This window comes from Solanum tuberosum, unplaced genomic scaffold, assembly GCF_000226075.1.
Source record: "Solanum tuberosum cultivar DM 1-3 516 R44 unplaced genomic scaffold, SolTub_3.0 scf00046, whole genome shotgun sequence".
NCBI lineage: Eukaryota > Viridiplantae > Streptophyta > Magnoliopsida > Solanales > Solanaceae > Solanum > Solanum tuberosum.
Genome location: NW_006238971.1, coordinates 1,757,848 through 1,781,182, shown reverse-complemented (window position 1 = coordinate 1,781,182; position 23,335 = coordinate 1,757,848).

Genomic DNA, 23,335 nt, shown 5'->3' with positions numbered 1-23,335 from the left:
TGATGCAGACACAGGTAACTAGGATCAGCATTTCAGTGCACCGTTGATCCAGTGAGCAGTTCAGAGTCAGCTGGTGAGCCTCCTTGCATTCCGGAGGATCTATTTTCATTGCTTTCTAGTTTACTCCATTAGGATGTTATGCGGTTTGTCCCAACATCCATCTCAGTTGTTTTAGAGGCTTCATAGACAGACAGTCAGTTAGTTATTTCAGTTGTCTTTACTTTTAATTTCTTATGTTAAAGACTTGAGTTTGCCTAAATGGTCAGTTGAATGTTCCTTTACAACATTCTAGTTCCTTCATAAATGTTTATGTGATGAGTTAAGTCTTCTGCTGAGTTAGTAAGCCTGACCAAGGATTCGCTTGGGGCCAGCAATGGTCTTCGAGTGTCAGTCCTGCCCAGGGTGTAGGCTCGGGGAATGACAGTTCACGTTGTGCAAAGTCTTAAGTTGTTCAAGAAAAATGATTTGATCAAAAATTTGTCTGAAGTCCTAAATAGATTTAATAGGTACTCATCAGTTTCCGATTTATTTGTTTTACGTTTTTTTTATTCGGTTTAATATAGAATGTTCTTTTTTTCTGGGGCACATCTTTAAGACCACAAAGTTAAAAGACGTTTTTGTATATTCTACATATCCTAAAATTAAAAGTCTTTTTTTGTTTTTAAAAATTTCATATCAAATTAAAATTAGACAAATCTATATCTATCTTTTTTATCTATTCTACCTTAAAAGAATGAAATGCATAGCTTAAATATTAAATTATAATAAAACCCCGAACTTAAAACACCAAATTCAGTATATCTTTTATAATTTATGTTGTATTAAATTTATTTATTTATATTATATTAAAAACAAGCACCTTTTCACATTGAAGGGTTGTCACATTTTCAAAGACTTATAACTTTTACGATGAATTGTGACCTTTTCGAAGGGCTGTGACTTTTTACAGGTTTGCAACTTTTCCGAAGAGTTGTGACTTTTTCAAAGGGTTGTGACTTTTCCAAAGAGTTATTACTTTTCCGATGAGTTGTGACCTTTTAGAAGGGTTGTGACTCTTTTTTTGTAAGAGACAAGAAGCATTCCTTCATACACTACCCTTTCTTGGCTATAAAAAGAGGGGTTTCCTCAAATTTTCGAACTACAATTTTATAAAGTTTTTCATTGTTCTTGTTATTCTTCATAAAACATCCAACTTACTATATTTATATTATATTATATTTATTTATTTATATTATAATATATTATATTTAAAGAAGACATCATTTCACATTGAATGATTACGACTTTTCCAAAAGAGTTGTGATTTTTCTGTTGAGTTGAGACCTTTCCAAAGGGTGGTGACTTTTATGATAAGAAACCATATGCACATGCTCATACCAACCTTTATTAAGTATAAATGGAGGAGTTTCCTCACATTTTTAAACTATGACTTTTTTATGTTTTCTATTCTTCTTTTCTTAAAAACTCAAGTTTGATTTACAGACATCGGCAATCTCAATGTTCAGTGAAATCTGAACACTTCCTAACATCAATGTTAAATTATATAATACTCCAACTAAAAATATCCAATTTAGTATATGTTCTATATTTTATATCAAAATTTATTTATATTATATATATATTAAAAGTAAGAACTCCAATGATACAATAATAACTAAATAACTCACTATGGGAGAGGGATGAGAAAGTATATTTAAGAGGTGTACCTAAGAGATTTTAAGAGTGACTAACTTTCAACAGTAATCATAAGAAAGTTTAAATCCACTATTCATAGAAACTTATACTTTATCATTCATTTTGTAATTGTTTACTTAAATTTTTTTAATTTGTTATCACATTTTTTTTAAATAGTGTAGTACATGATTTGATATTCATGTGCAATGCGCGTGCGTCAAAACTAGTTTATATATATGTTGTATAAATGTCATTTCTTTTTAAAATACCTTTTGCATTTTTATATTCAAAATACTCTTGTATTCTGATCATTTTTATCTCATGGATTGCTACAATCAATTTTATAGATTTTAGGCTTATAGATAAAAAAACATTTTCTAATCCTTATATAGATTTATCTAGGTTGTATAGAGCTATGCAATGTTTCCATGCTCTTTTTCTTACCAAGTGTAAATCATATTGAATATGTTTCATTTTATGCTATAAGCTTGAATGATGTATATTGTCTTGTTGGTACTATCATATAGTGTATATATATATAGGCTAAAAGGTTTTTCTTATGATGTTATGGTTGGTGGATGAAACAGTACTAGGGTATAAAGTATTTTTTCTTTTAGTTAACATTATAATTCATTAAGAGTTGGGGGCAAATTTTGGTGGAAAATTGTGACATAGTGATTGAGAATTAAGGGATATATATGAATGAACCATTCATAGCATGGAAATTATGCATATAAATATAATGATAGAAATATTAGATGGGAAATTAAGGTGAATTGTTGAATGTTTGTTAATATGGTTCGTGAGTTTGTTTTGGAAATTCAAGGCAAATATTGGGTGCTAAATGAATAGGTAATGGTGGGCCAATGATTGGCCATAATGAGCCAATCATTGGTTGGAAAAAAGTGTGTAAAAAAAAATCAATTCTTCCACGTCACTGTTCTAAGTCAGTCGAGTTTAAATTTTATAGTTTTGGTTATTATATTATGATTCAAGTTTTGATATATTGGTATGTGTAATTAAATATTAGATGTATGGTATTATGTGAATACCATTCGAATTTTGATATTGAAAAAATTGAAACTTAACCCTAGACTTGAAACTTGGAAAAAAATGATAGTTGAAATGTTAATTGGCTTCAAGATTTACGAACTTGATTATAAATTCTAGTGAATTTTTAGGTCAAGGCTAAACACATAGTAATGTGGGTGTTGTTAGTTTCGAAATCTTATTGTGAATATGTATTTGAATAGATTGAATTGATTTGGAAGCTCAACGAAAAGGGAAGGCTCAAGTCCCGGAGTGATTGTTCAATTATTTGAGGCAAGTGGATTTCTAAACCCTCGTTAAGTGTATAGAATTGTGTATTTCCTTGTGGTATGTGTTGGGTAATAAGGGGACTTGGTGATGGGATGACTTGTCCATTTTGAATCATTCTAATGATGAAAAGGAGGTACTCAAAGTCAATGTGATTATTTATTAGTGTGTAATATATTAGGAATGGTTTGAAAGATGTCACTCCCCGAGCCTACACCCTGGACGTGGCCGGCACTCGAGAACCATTGTTGGCCCCAAGCGAATCCTCAATTTACTAACATTCATCTCAAGAACTCATCAACACCTCAATAATCAAGATTAACGAAAGAAACTTCAAGAAAACTCATCAAGAACCTAACAAGAACTCAAATTTATCAATCTTTATGGATGGATTCGAATATGTAAATCAGGGTTGGCGTGTGGGTGAACGAACCTAACACTATGAAAGTTTACATACCTCTTAGGATCGAATCCTTGGCGAAAACCCTTCGAAAATTGCAAGAATCTTGATCGTTCTCCTTTTTCTTCTCTTTTCCTCTTCTTGAACCCCTCTCAAAACCCTAAGCGTAATTTAGGATTTGTAAAACTGACCCAAATCAGATTTGACCCCAAAATATTACTAAAATACGTTTTAAGTTGATGGGTAAGAAAAAGACCAAAATAACCTTCCTTAATTCGGGTAACTTTCCTTAACAAGACATGCTAACTTCAAATGGCCATATTTCCCTCATTCGAACTCGAAAATTAGCTTGGAAAGAGGATTCCAAGACATTTCATTTGATATATTATGGGCCACCTAACTCATCTTGTACCGAAAGTTATGGTCGTTTGAAGTTGACCCAAAACTCACAACTTAAGCATAACTTGCAAAATTCTCAATTTAGCTATTTCCAATTTAGCTTTTTCTAAAGCGGGATGTAACTATATCTCCCCCTTGGGAACATTTGTCCTCGAATGATATCCTTCTAAAGTAGAACTTAGAGTGGCAACATCTAACACCCAACTCAAAAACCCAACGTGCAATTCAACACAACATAGTACATCAATTAAAAGAGTGTTTTTCAAAAAAACATTACCTTGGTCTGAAATTTCTCCGAACTCAAAGAAATGTGGGTATCTCTTCTTCATGTCCTCCTCAGCATCCCAAGTAGCTTCCTCAACAAACTAGTTCCACCATAAAACCTTGACTGATGCTACCTCATTGGTCCTTAATTTGCAAACTTGATGATCTAGATCTAAATGGGTACCTCCTCATAAGATAGGATGTCCTTAATACCAATATCTTATGTCGATAAGGATCGTCCATACAATTCTTCAAAATTGAAATGTGGAATACTGGATTGTCATGACCAAAAACGAGTCATGAGTGACACCCACACTTAATCTCCTAGGTGGGACAAGCAAGGAATCCAAACCCCAACATATATTAATTGTTAAACTTACAAAATACAAACCATAAATGCGGAAGCTCAATCTTATTATATATCATTTTCCAAAACCTGAAAGTCATCACTTCAAGGACATCTAATCTCCAAATACTATGTCTAAGAGTATCAAATACACCAAAATAAAAGAATAAAGTAGTCAATGTCTGACAACTTAGGACATCATGACATGACCGAGAGAATCTAACACGAGCTAGAATGAATAGCTCACCCTGGAACCTGAGGTGCTAGAGATTAGCTAGAGCTGAGGGCAAGTCGAAGTCGTTGGTACACTCGATGTACTCCACAAAAGGAAAATAAAGAAAAATGCAAGTAGTGCTCAGTACAATGCACATGTACTGAGTAGATATCATCGGTCGACTCAAAATAGTAACTAATATGCATAAAGTAATAGTATAAATCAACTATAGAACTTAGCAGGTGATAAGCAACAAAGAACATGAACAAGTGACAATGGAAGCAAGTACGCAATCAATCACAATATCAAGCACACACCTGAGGACTCATGCCTCCACACCACGCTCATTTAGGAAATGGGTTCTTTGAGATTGAGTACATTAAGTTAATTCAATATCTTTTCCTTTAATGTTACCGCGTCGGAACGTGACACCCCGATCCAATAATATCGTGTCGGAACATGACACCCGATCCAACAATATCATGACGGCACCCTATCCAACCATATAATTAATTCATTTGTCATGCTTATCATCTCTTTCCAATTCCTTAACAATATTTCATTCAAACCTTCTTTATTCATGGGATCACTTCGATAGAGAGGGTTCAGGATTATAAATTTCACGATCTCAGAATTTCAGAAAAATCACAAACCACACAACCAAGCCACAAAACTACGCAATCAAGTACATAGAGAACTTCACAATATCACTCAATGAATATCAATCGTTATTAAGAGTTTATCTATCACATAGAATAAACCAAACTTACCTCAATCGAAGAATCGAAGTCAAGGAAACTACTTCTCCAATGCTTTTCCTTTCTTTAATGCCTCCGAACCTTTTCATTCTATCAAGTATATGCACATAATTTGTAAGTTAATGAGTCTATAAACACTCATATTAGTGTATGTTTAGCCTAGACCCAAAAACTCACCTAATTCTATAATCAATTTCCTAAAGTTCAAACCTAGGGGTAAATCTTAATTCCTCCAATTAGCCTAACTTTAATGGAATTTAAATAATTAGATACACTTAATATTTAATTACCTATCTCATTATATCAAAACTTGATTTTTATAGAGTAACTATAGCAATAAAATACGATAAGGACCCCAAAATTATCGCTTGTAACTTGGATCGGAGAAACATAAGAAAATAAACCAAAGCAATCATATATTCCTACCCCTAAAATCTATCGTGTAACCACTAATGATCATCCCCCACTTAGTCATCATTATTCATTAATTACCCACCTACAAACTTAAACCAGAATCATTAATTTACCAACACAGAAAATATGATAGTCGTTTAGCTTTTAAGAACCAAAATTGCAGCTATTACTAACCAACAATATAAATAATAAAGCGTGCTAATCTATTTAGCAAATTCAACATATGAACCAGAACTTGTGAAAACTTCCCTGGTGTAGGTAGCCGCTTTAATTTCCTTTCGTAACCATATATTTTATCTTCCTTTCGTCTATCAATTATTCAATACCCTAATTATTATATGACTAATTATAAAAGTGGTAAAAGTGACCCACTATTAATTTTAATGTTATTTTCTTTAACCATGAACTAAATAAATTATTAAAACTACCCCATTAATTTTATAATTGTAGTTACAAATAGTCCAAAATACCCGTTTAGAATCTATCGAAAAGTATTTTATGAAATATGAAGCTCTAGTACTCAAAGTGACCAAATGGATCATTACATTAGATACCAATTTACCCATCGTTCATCCTCGAACGATCAAAAGAAGGTGAGGGTAAGAAAGGGTACCTAACTCAACGTAAATATGGGGATATCTTTCGTACAGATCAGCCTCAGTTTACCAAGTGGACTCCTCAATCGGACCTTCACAGATACAACCTCCTTTGATCTCAACTTGTGAACCTCCCTATCTAAAATTGCTACAAGCTTATCCTTAAAAGACAAATTCTCATCAAGTATGACCGAATATCCACGAAAAATGTAGTTTCCATCACCATCGTATTTCTTCAACATAGATACATGAAACATCAGGTGTACTCCTGATAATCCTGGAGGCAAAGCTAATTCATAGGGTACCTCTCTCACACGCTTAAGAACTTCAAACGGTCCAATATACATCGGACTAAGCTTACCTCTCTTACCAAACCTCATCACACCCTTCATGGGTGAAATCTTCAGCAACACTTGATCTCCCTCCATAAACTCCAAACCCCTGACCTTTACGTCTGCATACTTCTTCTGCTTGCTTTGAGCTGCTAGAAGCTTCTCCTGAATGAATTTCACCTTATCTAATAATTCCCTCAAAAGAACAGTACGACAAGGTCTCACCTCGAGTCTGATACAATGCCTCAAATGGAGCCATCTTAATACTCCAATGATAACTATTGTTGTATGGAAAATCAACTAAAACAAAACTATTTCCAATAACCACCAAAGTTAATCGCACACACGTCTGCATCATGTTTTCTAGGACCTTGACACAATCATCAAGACACATCTTTTCTCACATAGCCATGATAAAATCCTAAATCAATAGTGGCTACCATCAGAAGTGAACCTGAATCAACCACCACACACTCATAATACACAAACCATCATAGATCTTATCAATATCTCCTTCTCACAACAAAAAAATTTCACGAGCATCAGTTACAAAAATTTGATCTTTAAACATCAGGTACTAATCAAGGGAGAATCAAATTTATTTAACCCAAAAAAGGGAATGATCAAGTAACCACCCATCGAGCGATACACCGAAGTATACATCACCTCTAACAATAGTATCGAAATGTCAGATTAGTAGTTGTGACTGTAGCTAACCCTTAAGAATGGTATATATAGACCCAATGGGCCCCATATTTAACCACACATAATTGGAACATGTCCTCGATAACTTGATGAATATTAAGACTGTCGAACAATTGTAAATACCATGGTAGATCTTCTATAAATTCTCATAAGCAAGGTGTACATGTAGAACCACTAAATACCTCAACAGCTCCAAGACTACACCAAATATGTCATTTGAGATAACTAAGTATGCCTAAACATCCTACCCAATAGGTACACCTGATCCACCACTAGGGATCCACCCACAAAAGTGAAAATACTCAAGGGCATAGGTAGTGAATCATACTCCAAATCATGTACTGAACAAAATAGGTGATCACATAAGAATGTACGGAAGCACAGTTGAATAACACTAAATGCTTCCTCTTAAGAGTCCATATCAAATATTTACATTCAATTGACTCAACATACTCTTCACACCATTCCACTAAATCCCACACTCTCAATACTAACAACCATCATAACCACTCAGACCATTCATCATACTCTAAACCATCACTTTTAAGTGAAACCCTTTCTTATGTCTTTTAAAAATCAAAAGTAACAAACTTTATGACAAAAATCATGCATAAGTCCTTCCAAATTCTCAATACCCAATTCAATCGATCATTTCTTATCTTACATATTCATACGTTGACAAGATACCACTACGAACGTAGATTTACTATGAAAAATTTGAATTGTGTATCCCAATCCCCTTATCTATCAACATTAGCTCATACCTTGAAGATTTTTATGAATTCGTGTATCTTAGCTTATCATTGATCACCTCTCCATCGATCTTACAATATCCTTCACTAAAAATCCAACCGTACTCATTACCAAACTCAAAACAACTAATCATCACACTCGAGTTGAATGTCTGTACACTCTTTTCTCAAGTCTTATCCAATAGTTTTTAATAAATCAAATAAACTTGTAACACTATTACCATAACCAAAGTAAAACTGATGAAACCACATGTCTTTGAACCCAATTTTCAACCCCTCTGAAGATACCTCATTAGCTCTTGCAATCCGAGAAAAGTATTCTTGCTCTCACCTTTTTCTGAAGGCTACATTACATCCCACTATTTTTTATTTATTTATGAATCTATCTCCTTTAAATTTTATTCAAGCAGTATCCCACCATCTCCTAAAAAATTTCCATACAACCACGTTATCACCAAATAGTAGAAAACCTCAACCTTAGATATTTGCAAGTCGTTATTACCATACAAAATTCATTTAACCAACAATTCTTATCATATAGTTGTATCTCATTCACAATCCATCATGAACTCTTATTACCATTATGCTTAGTTAGACATTGCCATCACCATGAAGTCAACATTTTCATCGACATGACACCTCAAGCCTAGTTATACCAATCAAATCCAAAGGACTAGCCTAATTTTATAAGACTTTCTCACTAAAATCTTCATTTTCCTTCACCCAATTATACTCACTGATTCTTTATCCATAATCTCGTCATTTCGGTATCAATCCATTCCTCTGGAGCTTAAGATAAATCAACAAATCTCATTTAGGATCCTCAAGATACACTTTACAATCTAAATGTATTAATACCGTACCAAAGATCCACCTCTAAAATATTCTTTGAAACAATGTTTAACTCAAGCATCCGTAGTAACAAACTAGTTGGCTTCTCAAATGTGAATGCAACATCGAATCTCATTATCTGGACATGCATACAATTGATAACTCTTTATGTAGTTAGTATTCACAATTGACCATCGATGTATAAGTTTTCACATAACATTAGTACAACACTGTGAAAGTTCGATAGATTTATCATTAGAACATATCATACCTATCGAAAAGATCATACCCAAATAGCCCACACATTTCTACCCATTGAATAGGTGAAAAACATTATCAAATCTATTATGTCTCTAGCCCAAGCGATTTTCATTCTTTCTTAGATCAAGTTGATAAAAAAAATACCATACTTCATAACTCTATCAAGTAAGCATTGATATTGTTGTAGTACTCGTATTATGACCTTTTTTTAAAATACACTCAATCTATGAAATCGTATTAGTGATTCTGACCTCAATTGGCGCAACATTATTTCATCATTTTCTAAGCAACCTATACATGCTATGACAACTTTACTAACTATATTTTTCAAGTAATGGTATTTATTATCTAGATGTCCCTTTCAAAACTTGTTGAATGTTGTCACCTTGACAAAGTCATCTAACTTCACCCCCTCTACCTCTCGTCCCTCAAAGTACGGGATATATTCTTCTCCATGAAGAAGCTATAAATTGTTTCTCAAATCGTAGGTAGTGCCTTTACTGGTCGGCACTCAACATGAGACTGCCGCCACATTTTGGCGTCTCCCTAAAACTTGTATGTCACAAACTCAACACCAAGCCTCTCATCTATATTCATCTTATGCAGTAGATCATGAAAATCAACAAGAAAATAATAAGCATCTTCATATTCAGTACCCGTGAAGAATGGGGGTTTCAACTTGAAGAACTTAATAAAAAAATCATGCTAGTCATTAGTCATTATAGGCTTTGTAGTCAATCAGAAAAATATACTTATTTCCAGTGACACATTTTCTCTTGTTAGGGTTGATGTTTTCACTTTTACCACTCTAGTACTAACCATACGCGAAGTAGAGTTAAGGAATTCATATACCAATTTGTATCACCTAGATACCAATTGGATTCAAGTACTAGCACGAAATAAAGAGAGAAATGAGTTTTCCTAAAGTCCTATAGCCTCTCGAAGAAAGGTAAAAACGTCCCCGTACCATTCTGCAAGACTCTACTAGACTTGTCCTTGTGTGATGAGATCATCGAACCTAAAGCTCTGATACCAAGTTTGTCACGACCAAAAATGAGTCATGAGTGACACCCACACTTAATCTCCTAGGTGGGCAATGATGTACCGTGAGTTTATGATATTTTTTATACATTTCACTTGAGAGTTATGTGTGTCTAGGGCTATTTAGTACTAGTTTATATGTGTTTTTCTCATATTTGCAGGGAATAGGTTCAGGCGCGGAAACTTGAAGACACAACTAAAAGAAGTGCAGAAAATGGCATCTACGGAGGCAACTTACGGACCATAGGTCTAGTTACGCCCCATAGATGATAGTCGTAGAAGGGTAGGAAAGGCACTGCTGAAGATCACGGAATTCTTGATCAAGTGTGGAACCACGGTTGTGACTTATGGACCATAGATTGATCTACAGACCGTACTGTTGCTCCATCAAATCATTCAAAGATTGGTTCCAATACCTGATGCTGAAAAAATCTAAGTGTGGAGTTACGGAGAAGAGTTATGAACTGTAGATCGACTTACGGTCCGTACTGTTGAATCATCGATTGCGACAGAGATTTTACAGATTTTGAAGAAAGAAAAATTGCCTAAGTCCTGAGCCACGGAAGGGACCTTCGGACCGTAGGTTAGTCTCATAGAATGAAGACGCGTCCTACAGCTTTAAATTCTTATTTCGTTTCCTTTTTAGTTAGGACTTATTTTTCTATATATAGGGTATGTAAACCTCGTTTTTTGGGGTTAGACATTATTATTTTTGTTCTAGTTTTTGGCTTGGGAGATTAACTTGCAACTTTAGCAATTCTTAATTTCCTAAGCATGTTTTGGTGATTTTACTTTGAAATTCAAGTTGAAATTCTGGGATTACTCTACTCTACTACGTAAGTTCATGATTTATTCTTCAAACATTATGAATTGTTTTTTTGCTAATATGGGTAACTAAATCCACAACTAGGGTTATGGGAACCATGAGCGATTAACGAAGTATGAATAGTAACTAATTAATTCTCGAATAGTGTTTTGCATGCATTGATAATTCTTTCCTCTAGAAGTCTTTTTAACGGTGCGCAATGTTAGAACTCGCCTTGTTGCTACTTGCCGGACCAAGGAGGTAGTTAACAAGAAAATAATTATCAACATAGATTTAGTGTGATACTATCTAACAGAATTAATGTCGACTAGTGTGAAGGTGAAAACTAAGCACATAATTTATCGCTTTGCATGTAATACACTAGGAAGGGATTGCTATTACTAGGATTACAGAGTTATGTGCTTATGGGGAACACGTACGCCCTAGTTTCTTTCTCAATTTGATAACAACAAAAGTTTGAATCTTTCTTACTAATTACTTTTATAATTTCCAAAATTTGTTACACAAATCCGTCCCCCCCTTTTACTTATTTGTCTCGGAAATTCATTGGCTAAACGAATATAATCGTTATTGAACTTAAGTCTAAACCATATTCCTCGTATCGACCCCAACCTACAAGGTGGGTTCTTTACATGATAACGATCGCTTATGCTTCTGAAAATAGGTGTAATTTGAGCGTATCAAATTTTGGTGTTGCTGCCGGGGAACAAGGCTTTTAGATTAAGTTTAAATGCATTATTGAACTTTACTCAAATATTTCCTAATTTTACTTTTTCTTTTGTTTTTTTCTCTCTCAGGGTCTTACTTTAGTGTATGCCAAGTACACGGAGCCAAGTCGAACCACTTAGTCCCTACGATCCCGAACTGAATAGAACTTTGTGGAGAATGAATAATCAAGGAGTTCCGGTTAACCCTATAGGGGGAGAGTTAGGTGAAGGTGTTGGATTGCATCCTCCGAGGGTAATTGATACGAATAATCAAGCTCTAGTTGAGAATAGATTTGGAGATGCACTGAGGGCATAGAAACCACTAAGGACCACGTCTGAATGAAAATTTCAGGGTCAACCTTAATATTGCCAATTCTGATGGACCTCTTGTCCTACCGCCTCTACCTCAGGGGCATACATTTGTGATGACCAGTATCTTGATGCAGATGCTTACAGCGAGGGGCTTGTTTGCGGGGTTGCCAATGGATGATCCACATGCTCACATAGCAAAACTTAATCATGTCTGCAAAAGTTGTATAGGTCAACCAAATTAGGATATGAATGGCATTGGTTTGCGTGTGTTCCCCCTATCATTGACCGGAGATGTTACTGTGTGGTTCAATGAACTTCCTTACAACTCAATCAATACTTTGGAGCAGTTGATAGAGGCGTTTTTAGCAAGATTCTTTCCAGTGTCCAAGAAGTTGAACAAGAAGGATAAACTCAACAACTTTGTAGCATTACCTGAAGAGTCTGTGAGTAGTTCTTGGGATAGGTTCACTGCCTTCATGAGGGGTGTTCCGAATCACCGTATTGATGATGAGTCGCTGAAGGAGTACTTCTACCGAGGACAAGATGATAATGGTAAGGCAGTGCTCGATACTATTGCGGGAGGTTCATACGGTGAATGCACTTTTTTACAAATTACAGAGAAAATGGAGAAGATATCTTGAAATAATAAAGCTTGGAGCATTAGAAAGTTAGACACTAGGAGGAGCACATTTGTCATTCAAGCTACAAATAACCAGCCCGCAGATGAGATTCGCGAGGAGATGGCACATATGAGAACTGAACTAGGGTTGGTGTTAAAGCATGTGACTGGAGGAGCGGAGAAGGTAAATGTTGTGAACTATTTGACTAGAACTCCACCACCGGCAGAAGAGTATTATTTTGAAGAGGATGCTTATGCGGTGAATGAGCAGACAGGGGGTTTCTGACCAAACGCCCAAGGTTTCAACACGGATAATTGGCACCAAGGTCAAGGAAACCAAGGTCAGAACTATTGCAATTACAACCGCGAGGGTCAAAATGTCCGGGATGGGAACTACAATCGCGATAACAATTACAACCGAAACAACTATGGCAACAAAAAGGATCGGGTTGGATCTTATGTTCCTCCTCAAAATCGGGATTCTGCTCCTAAGGAAGCTGGAGGTAATATGTCACGTATTGAGGATATGATGCAGAAAATGATGAGGTTTGACGCGACTAATGAGAATATGAAAGAGATGCAAAATGAGTTATCCGGAATTGGCCAGAAAGTTGATGCCCATGCAGTGTCGATAAAGCAACTTGAGCAGCAGTTTAGTCAGTTGTTTGCTACCGTGAATACACGCTTCCCAGCAACACCATCCAGAATCCAAAGAATGATGGGCATTGTATTGCTATCACGTCTCGCGGAGGAAAGCATACTATTGACCCCCCCCCATGCCATCCGATGTAGAAAGAGTGGTAGAAACAGATGGTGATGAGATTGAGGTTACCGAAGAGACTAAAAATGCCACAGCAAAGGAAGCGGAGATATCCCAAAACGTTGTTCCCATGCCTAGACCTCCACCTTCTTTCCCACAGAGGTTAGTGCAGAAGGCTGAAAAAGGAAAGTACTACAGGTTCATAACTATGTTGAAACAGCTTTCCATCAATGTCCCTTTGATAGAAGCTTCGGAGTAAATGCCTGGTATGCAAAGTTCATGAAGAACTTGGTGACCAAAAAGAGGGTTGTCAGTTTTGAGAATGGTGAGAGGTTTCAGCATTGTAGAGCCATTTCTACGAGGTCATTGGTACAAAAGAAAGAGGATCCTGGAGCTTTCACTATTCCATGCACCATCGGTAAGATGCACTTTGCAAAAGCTTTGTGTGATTTAGGTGCCAGCATTAACTTGATGTCATTGTTGATTTATAAGAAGTTGGGTTTAGGAGCTCCAAAACAAACTGTGATGCGTTTACTTATGGCTGATAGAAGTGTGGAAAAAGCCCATTAGAGTTCTTCAAGATGTCCTTGTGACAGTGGGGCCGTTCATTTTTCCGGCAGACTTTGTCATACTTGATTTCGAGGTTGACTTTTAAGTCCTCATCATCTTAGGGAGACTATTCCTTGCTACTGGGAGTGCCTTAGTCGATATGGAGAGAGGGCATATGAAGTTACGATTGAATAAGGAGGAGGTAACCTTTAATGTTTGTAAGTCTATGAAGCAAGAAAGTGAACTTAAATTGGTATCAGTGGTGAGTCACACTTTCGGAAGAGGTGTTGAAGTGTTTAGTAAGGAGAAGTTAGGTGCAGCCTTGTACACGGAGAAGAAGCGCCATGCTCAAAAGACAGAAAAATGCAAACTAGCTCCTGACAACTTCCTCGAATATCAACGCAGGGAGTCGCGAGGAGAGGAGCTTTTCAGCCCTTTTGCTGGATTGTTGGTCCGCAGCCCCGCCCTATAGAATGAATAAGGAGAGGCTTATCGATGACCTCACCCCCTTTGTCACTTAAAGAGAAAGCCAGAGAAGGGATCTGGTGTTGTTGTATAAATCAAGGTTGTATTGTTTTCCGGGTAGATCTATGTCCCATTGGACTGGACCATTCAGAGTGACCCAAGTGTCCTCACATGGAGTGGTTGAGCTCGAGAAAAGAAATAGGACAAGGTGCAAAGTCGACCAACGAAGGATAAAAAGCTAAATGGGAAATTCTGAGAGCGTAAAGGCATGGCATCTTGATGAAGTCTGAGTAATCAAGGGGCCTGCGTCGTGCCACAACGTTAAATCAAGTGCTTCTTGGGAGGCAACCCAAGATGTACAATCTAGCCAACTATAGGTTTGGTTTTTCCTGTAGTAGTTTCTTTGGTTAATTACATCTTGTACTCAATCAGATAGGTGCTTTAATTTCTTGGTTAGTGTTGTCTAGATATAGCATAGGGTTTGTGTCTAAAAAGTGTCCAGAAAATGTAAAAAGAATGGCTTAATGGTTGCTACATGTGCAAGTGCGCAAGGCAAAATCTACAAAATATGGTCTGGTGCAGAGGTGTACGGACCCCATCGACGGTCCGTAGTTCATTCTACAAACCGTAAATGGCATCTGTAGATCCCAGGTAAGTGTCTGAAATTTTACAAAGTGTGAAGGTGATCTACGGTCCCTATCTACGGACCATAGATAGACCTACGGACCATAAGCGTGGTCTCGTAGGTCCAACCCTAGCTAAATCGGATCCACCCGTTTGTTGATAATTCTTCGGCGCTAACCGCCACAGGTTTGCTTCACCCAAATCCATTAAGTTTTACTACTTTTTGTGTGCATTGGGGACAATTGCACTATTTTGTTGGGGTGGGGTAAATGAATTGTGAGTGATAGGGTGAAGTCTGAGTAACCCAACTCATAATCCTCTCTTGGGGTTTTCTTGCCTGTGTTCTTTTTCGCCAAGAGACTGCTTAATTTTTGTTGAACCGACATGTTTAGGATTGTATATGTAGAAGCATGATAAAGAATGATAGCATAAGCATGATGGCATGAGCTTGTTGAAAAAATGATACCCGTCCAAAGATATTGAAATGTGTGCTAAAAGTTGTAGACTAGAATAAGTTGAATGTGTTAGATCTGAGTATGACATGATAATGACAAATTTTATTTCATGACTTAAGCTAAATACTTGAACTGGGTAATCTGATAATCTGATAATGGAACTATGTGCCAAGAGTGTGCGAGAATCGTTGGTTATTCAAACAACTAGTGCTAATCTAGAACTTGCCCGGTTAGTCCTGCGAAGATAATCTACTCTAGAGGCTAGGAAATGATCATAGGCCATTGTTCTGAATAGTCCACTAAATGCCTAAAAGAATCCGACCAAATGAAAATAAATGTTCCCGTTGATCCAAATGTTTTGAGCCTAAAAGAGACCATTTCTTTAGAAACCCGTAACTCACCTTTCCATAATCTATTGTTTTGGCCCCGGTCCTTCCTTGGACTTGTGCACCTCAACTTAGGGCAAAAGCCTAAGTTGAGGGTGGCTAATGCAAAAAGTGATCTCAATCTTGGCCCTGATCCGACATCGGGTATTGTGCACCTCAACTAACGGAAATTCCTTAAGTTGAGAGTGGCTATGAAAGGGGAAATCTAACGAAAAATGGGTATGAAAAGAGTTTGGTGTTGAAAAAGAAAAGAAAAAAAAAGGATGTGGCTTTGTGCGAAAGAAAGTGAGCAAAACTAAAGAAAAGAAGAAAAAACAAGAAAAAGAAGAACAGTGAAAAATAAATTAGGTCAAAAGCCTAAGTTGAGGGTGGCTAATGTAAAAAGTAACTTCAATCTTGGCCCTGACCCGACATCGGGTATTTTGCACCTCAACTAACGGAAATTCCTTAAGTTGAGGGTGACTATGAAAGGGAAAATATATAGAAAAATGGGTATGAAAAGAGTTTGGTGTTGAAAAAGAAAAGAAAAAAAAAGGATGTGGCTTTGTGCGAAAGAAAGTGAGCAAAACTAAAGAAAACAAGAAAAGGCAAGAAAAAGAAGAAAAGTGAAAAATAAAAGAGCTACAAAGTCGAAAGTCACATCAATGATGGAAAAGAATCAAGGGAAAGAGGAGAAAAAGGTAGGATGTCAAAAATAGGGCAAAAAGAGGTAGAAAAGCCTAATGTAATGTCAAAGAGGGCAGAAAGTCACTAAAAGTACCCAAATGTACCACACATGACCCAGAGCCTACGTTACAAGCCAAGAAAGTCCTATAGTGATCCTAGAACCTAATTGGAGAGTGTAAGCAGTGAAAATAAGGGCAAGCCTATGGTATTGAGCACTACTTGTAATTGTAGTTACTTCTAAGCGTCAGTGTTGAATGAATCCTTGTACTTAAAATCATATTTATTGTGTGAAAAAAAGAGATTTCGTTTGAAGTAAGGGCACTGGTGACATTGTTGGAAAGTTGGTACCTTGGTGATAGTAGAACAGTGTATGTGGTGAGTTGATTGGTCGATCTGTGACATATTTTGATCCGCACAAATTAGCTTGTTGAGTCTAAGAGAACAGATTTTGCACTCGAAAAGAGAGTTGGGATAGAGAGCCATGTCATTACTTGTGCTTCAATTGCTTGCTTCTACACAAGTGTCGTTTAGAGTCTTAGTGCGTCGCTTGAGGACAAACAACGATTTTAAGTTGAGGGTGTTGATGTACCGTGAGTTTACAGTATTTTTGATACATTTCACTTGAGAGTTGTGTGTGTCTAGGGCTATTTTGTATTAGTTTATATGCGTTTTTTCTCATGTTTGTAGGGAATAGGTTCAGGCGCGGAAACTTGAAGATACAACTGAAAGAAGTGCAGAAAAGGGCATATACGGAGGCAACTTACGGACCGTAGGTCCAGTTATGCCCCGTAGATGATAGTAGTAAAATGGCAGGAAAGGCATTGCTGAAGATCAAGGAATTCTTGACCAAGTGTGGAACAACGGTTATGACTTACGGACCGTAGATTGATCTACGGACAGTAATGTTGCTCCGTCAAATCATTCAGAGATTGGTTGCAGTACCTGATGCTCAAAAAATCTAAGTGTGGAGTTACGGAGAAAAGTTACGAACCGTATATCGACTTACGGTCCGTACTGTTGAATCGTCGATTGAAACAGAGATTTTGCAGATTTTGAAGAAAGAAAAATTGCCTAAGTCCTAAGCCACGGAAGGGACTATGGACCGTAGATCGACTTACGGTCCATAGGTTGATGAGTCCACAAATTGGACTCATTTAGGGCTTTATTTTGACAGAAATAGTGCCCGCATATGCTTACTTTGTCTCAATATCTGATGAAAACTCTTAAGTTTCAAGTATTTGAAGTTTTAGTGGAAGCATGGACACTTAGGTGCAAAAAGGAACAAAAAGGCTAAAAAGAACGAAGAAGCTGGAGCCTGAGCATGGCCAAGTACACTTGGCAATTCGCAGAAGTGATGCACTCCACCCTTTGTTCCAGTACGCGAAAGCCCTGAAGGAGAAGGATCAAAAAGGCGATGAAAGGAGCAATCGGCACTTCGCCGAATAGTTCCGCGAAGCAGTACTACACCGCCCAATAGTCCAGAATGTGAAGATGTTGAAGGCAAGCACGAAATGACAATGAAATGGAAGAAGGGCAAGCCGCCGAGTCATTCGGCGACATTGACTAACCTCGCTGAGCGATCCGCCAGCACTAATTTCTGTTGTCTGTAAATACTAAACTCTTTATTAATTTTTGAGAGTTGAATTATTATTATAATTTTCAGAATAGAATAGTAGTTTTTGGGATATTTTTCTCTCAAGTTTGGAGAGTGTTTTGTGGGAGACTTGAAGAAAGAAGGATTTTATCTTCCCCAAGTTGGAAGTGGGTCTTCTCCATTCTTCTTCCTTTGCTTAAAGCAAGGTTTAATTCCTTATACCCATTTAATTTTATTATCATTTTAGATGTATTTTATTATTTCTTGAGGTGTGGCTAAAAACCCTCCATTCTTGGGGTGTGATTTAGCAAATATGTGTTGATATTGTTGTTGGGTCTTGCTTGCTGATAGGTTATATGTATTTTAATGGTGATTTCACCTAGTGGTTGTGGTTTAATTTAATGGGTTTGTAGTTGCAAATACAAAACCACCCATGTGTTTTCGACTTACCCGACAGGGAGGTCGCGAAACCAAGACCACTAGACTGATGGCCTAAGGAGTGGGTTGACATGAGGTTCAGCCCGAGAGGGTGAGCCTTAGTCCCATATCCTAACACTCAGCTCGAGAGACTGAGTAGGCTAAGGCGTAGGCTGGCCTTCATGCGGCTAATGGGTGTCCCAGAGGAACGCATTCGAAACGGGGTAAGTTGCCCGAGAGGGAACTTATTTCCATCTAAAGCTTATCCTAGTCACTATTATCTTGCAAAATTTCTATCGAAAGTATATAACCAACGATTTATCTCAACTTGTATTGCGGTCACACTCCAAGAACTTTTCCCCATACTTGATTTTATTGTTATTTTTGTTGTTTTTACTACTTGTGACAAAACCCCCAATTGATATTTGACACTTTCGTGTCACCCCCTTTAATTTACTATGTTTTTACTCGTTAATGTCATTAGCTACGACTAATTAGAGCTAAACTTTATTTTTCTATTAATTCTCAAAACCACTCCCTTGGGACACGACCCCAACCTTTAGTTGGGTTACTATATTATCGACGATCGTAGACACTCATACCGTACATTAGTGTCGTTTGTCACGATATGCATAAAAATGGTGCCGCTGCCGGGGAGTGGTGTTATTTGAGAATTTTTAGATTAGTAAAATTTTTGTTCTTCTTAGTTGTAATTCACTAACATAATTCTTAGTTTTGTCTAGCTTGTTTGTGTGTTGAGACAGGATAATGAGTATACATGATGGGAATGGTGGACCAATGGAACACCTCCCAGTAGAAGTGATGAGATTCAGGGATCACATCTTGAACTTCAAGTATCTAGAAGGAGATCATTTGCATGAGTAATGGCTGAGATTTAAAACACTATTGATACAATGCCCAACTCATGAAATCCCCGAGTTAGTTCTACTGGAATGCTTCTATAGGAGTTTGAATCCCGGAAACAGAGAGTTTGTCGACCGACTTATGCCAGATGGTCGTGAGGAATATTCCTATGAGACCGCAGCCAAATTCCTTGATATTGTGGCTAAAACCAACGAGGATACTGAGAAGGACCAGCAATTGATCATTTTGCTGGGTCAGATGGATAATTTGACCCAAAAGATCGAGGAACTGGAAGTGATGTCCAAAAGAAGAGCAAATACGAACCACCTATTTAGCAGGGAAAATCTATGGACATTGAAAATAAATATATCAAAGATATGTTATTGACCATTCTTCAAAAGCTAAACGAGCAAGATAGAGTGCTAGAAAAGGTTAAAGAAAATGTAGAAGTGCTAAACCAGCTAATTGAAACTCTCTTGGGTTATGTAATGCCTCATCTCCACCAGGCACAAGGCAAGGGATCGCCAAACGATGTTTTGGCTAACCCCAAAATTGAAATTTAGGTGCTAACCCGCGTCGTGCCACGACGTTAACTAAGGCACTGTTTGGGAGGCAACCCAAAGCCCTTAACTACTTTAATTTTGTTATTTTTTGAAATAAAGGTGTTTTGATTTTGTAGGATTGGGCACGAAAAGTTTGTGAAAAAGTACAGGATGAATTACACAAGTCCAACTGGCAAACCGCCGACTAGATCGGAGACTGCTACCAAGACCGCCGTTTGGATCCTCACTTTGACTGAGGGTCTTGCAAAACTCGGCGAGGTAGATAAACACTCGGCGGATCGCCAAGTAGCGAAGCAAATCCAACTAATATCACCGAATGGATAAGATTTGGACGGATTTTATAAAACCACCGAATTTTCGCACCTCGTAAGTATTTTAGCTGCGTTAATAGTGCTTGGATCTGTAAGAACATGCCGCCTAGCATCACAGTCTTGACCTAATCTCCCCAAAAGGTTGGTTCTCCAAACTCTGCATTTAATTATGATAATTCTGCTCTCATTCCAAGTAATTTTATCCTATGTCATGTGTTGTGCCTCTCTGATAAATTTAGGCTATTCAGCGTGCTGAGGCTAGCTCGCCGAATCACCTGGTAGTTTGCCCAAGGGACTCCATCTCCTTTTTTAATTTTATGCTACTTGTAGTCAATGTTCTATAAATCTCAGCCAAAAGCCTTGATCGCCAAAAGTAGGCGACGACTCGCCGAATGTCTTCATGGTCGCCTTTTGTCTGCATCCCTGAACCCTTCTGCACAGCATCCTTCGGCGGATAAAGTCTTGATCGCCAAAGTAACTTGGGGACTCACCGATTAGATCGGCGAGTCTGTCTGTAATTGCATCCCTCTAAACTTGATTTAGTTGTTTTAACTTCTTCCAGATTCTTTGCAGAAATGGCTAGATCTAAAGTTGCAGGAAGAAGCAAGACACCTCGAAGTAGAACAAAAGGGATTACAATCAAAGAGAATCCAGACGTGTTCTAAAGCAAAGTTGCTAAACTTTCCACAAATGTGAAAAAGGGAAGGGCAAACACAAGACCCTTAAATTGTCAGATGCAAGCACTAACAATAATGGATTTTATAGAATTGACCCCAACCAATCTAAAAGCGAAAAATATGGGTTCTGATGAGGAAGATATGTTAATAGCACAGAGGGACGAGCTGCGAATTAAGAAGTTGAGAAATTCATCCAAGGCCAGGACTTACCAGCCTACCACTACTACACCTCCGGTTCCAAAGAAGGCATTGGTATTAGCACCCCCAGTGCAAGGTCCTCCGCCTAAATCTATGAATTAAGTAAAGGCTGAGGGGCCGAGAAATTTTTGGAGGAAAAGCGTCTGTTCATAGAAGGGGTTATAGACAGGCACCTAGATATAATAGAGTGTCTAAGATACCACGAGTTCCAAATCTTCACCAAACCTCGTGGCCCTTATATTCCAAATTGGGTAAGATAGTTCTACAGTGCATACAGTGCACTAATACCCCAGCAAAAGCAACTAGCAACAACCTTCAAAGAAAGTGACTATGTGGTTGTTAAAGATAGAAGGGTGAAGTGTGATAGTGAGGGAATCAACGCAGTCTTGGGCCTGTCCACAAACATTGGGGATCATTGCCAGTACTTGATTAGAACAAAGGAGCTGGATAAGATGAAAAAGTGGTTAGCCCCACTAATTTCAGATGAGACTCCCAAGTGGTTGGCAGAAGGAGTTCCGATTGAAAGGAAAGAACTAAACATAGCATCAAGGTTCTGGTTCAGTTCTATCAGCAGCGCAATTATGCCATCCAAGAATGAGTCAATCCTTCGCCTCGCCAAGGCATCTTGCCTGGGTTGCGTCATAGAGGAGACTCAGATAAATTTGGGAAAATCCATCGCTTCAGAGATACTCATGCGTGCAAGGCAGAGCCGAACCTCACTTCCATTCCCAGTCTTGATCACAGAATTATACAAACGAGCCCAAGTGCCTCGAGACACCGCCTCTACTGATATCTGGAAGATCGAAGATGAGTACCATAAGGATCAAGCAGAAAGGAAGAAGGTAGCATTAGGGGAGTTAGTCAACACAGAATCATCACTTGCAAAAGCATCTCTACCTGCTCTGGCCCCTGAGCCTTCAGGTATATTCATTATCACAGTTACTCCCGTTGATACTTCAAATTTTTCTGCTGCTGGAAAATCGACAAGACCCAATACTGTTGTTATTTCCCAGCTTCCACTCACCCGGGCATCCCCAATCCAGATGGGACAGCTAGCTCTTTCTGCTGATCGTCGAGCTGCTAGCCTAGAGGCCTCTATTCCAGGAATGATCAAGATTGCCTTAACTGATGCTATAATGCCTCTGAGCACTACCATTGATGCCCTAGTAGACAGAATAGCGGTGTGTGAGCACAGCCAAGGGTCCACAGAGAAAGTGACGGTTTTAAAAGCTGCCATTGCTGAACTACGAAAATATGTAGACAACCTAACGACCACTGATGTGTCCATGGTCTTTGGAATAGTGGAGATGCCAGACATGCCTGAGTTGCCTTAGAAAATCAATAGACATAGGGGTAGAGTGAAACAGATAGTCGACCATGAGTCAGAAGAAAAGACTGATGAAGATACACATGAAGAGAATGAGGAAGCGACAGATGAACATTTTACCAAGACGAAAGAAATTATGATAGATGCTGTTGTGAAAGCTTCTTTGGCAAAATATTCTGCTGCTAGATCCAGTGGAGCTGGCCCTTCTGGTGGTCACTCTGGGTACTGATGCCCAAACAGAGGAAGCGACCTATTAACTAGGATCCCTTCTTTACCTCTCTCTCTGTCCTTTGTTATCTTTAAAAAATATCTTGGTTAATTTTATTTACATTTGAGGACAAATTGCTTTTATTTGTGGTGGGGTGATGCCCACCTTTTGTGTGCTATTTGATGTTCATATTTTGTGATTATATTTGGGTTATCTATTTTTAATTGTGTTTTTAAAACTGCTTTGCGATTGTTTGAGCTTGTAGCTCCGCTTATTTTTAATTGCAAAATGATTTTGACCCTTCCAAAAAAATTTGAATTTTTCACACATTTTTGCCACCCTTCGCGAGTTGAATGTGGCTGTTCTTTTGCAAAAATTTGAGTCTCAATTTCGATCAATACCGATGACTTGAATAGTGCTCTCAATTGAACGAACATGAATGTACGGCTACGATGAGGCCAAATGAAGTTGCATAAACAATATGTGAACTATTTGCATCTCGT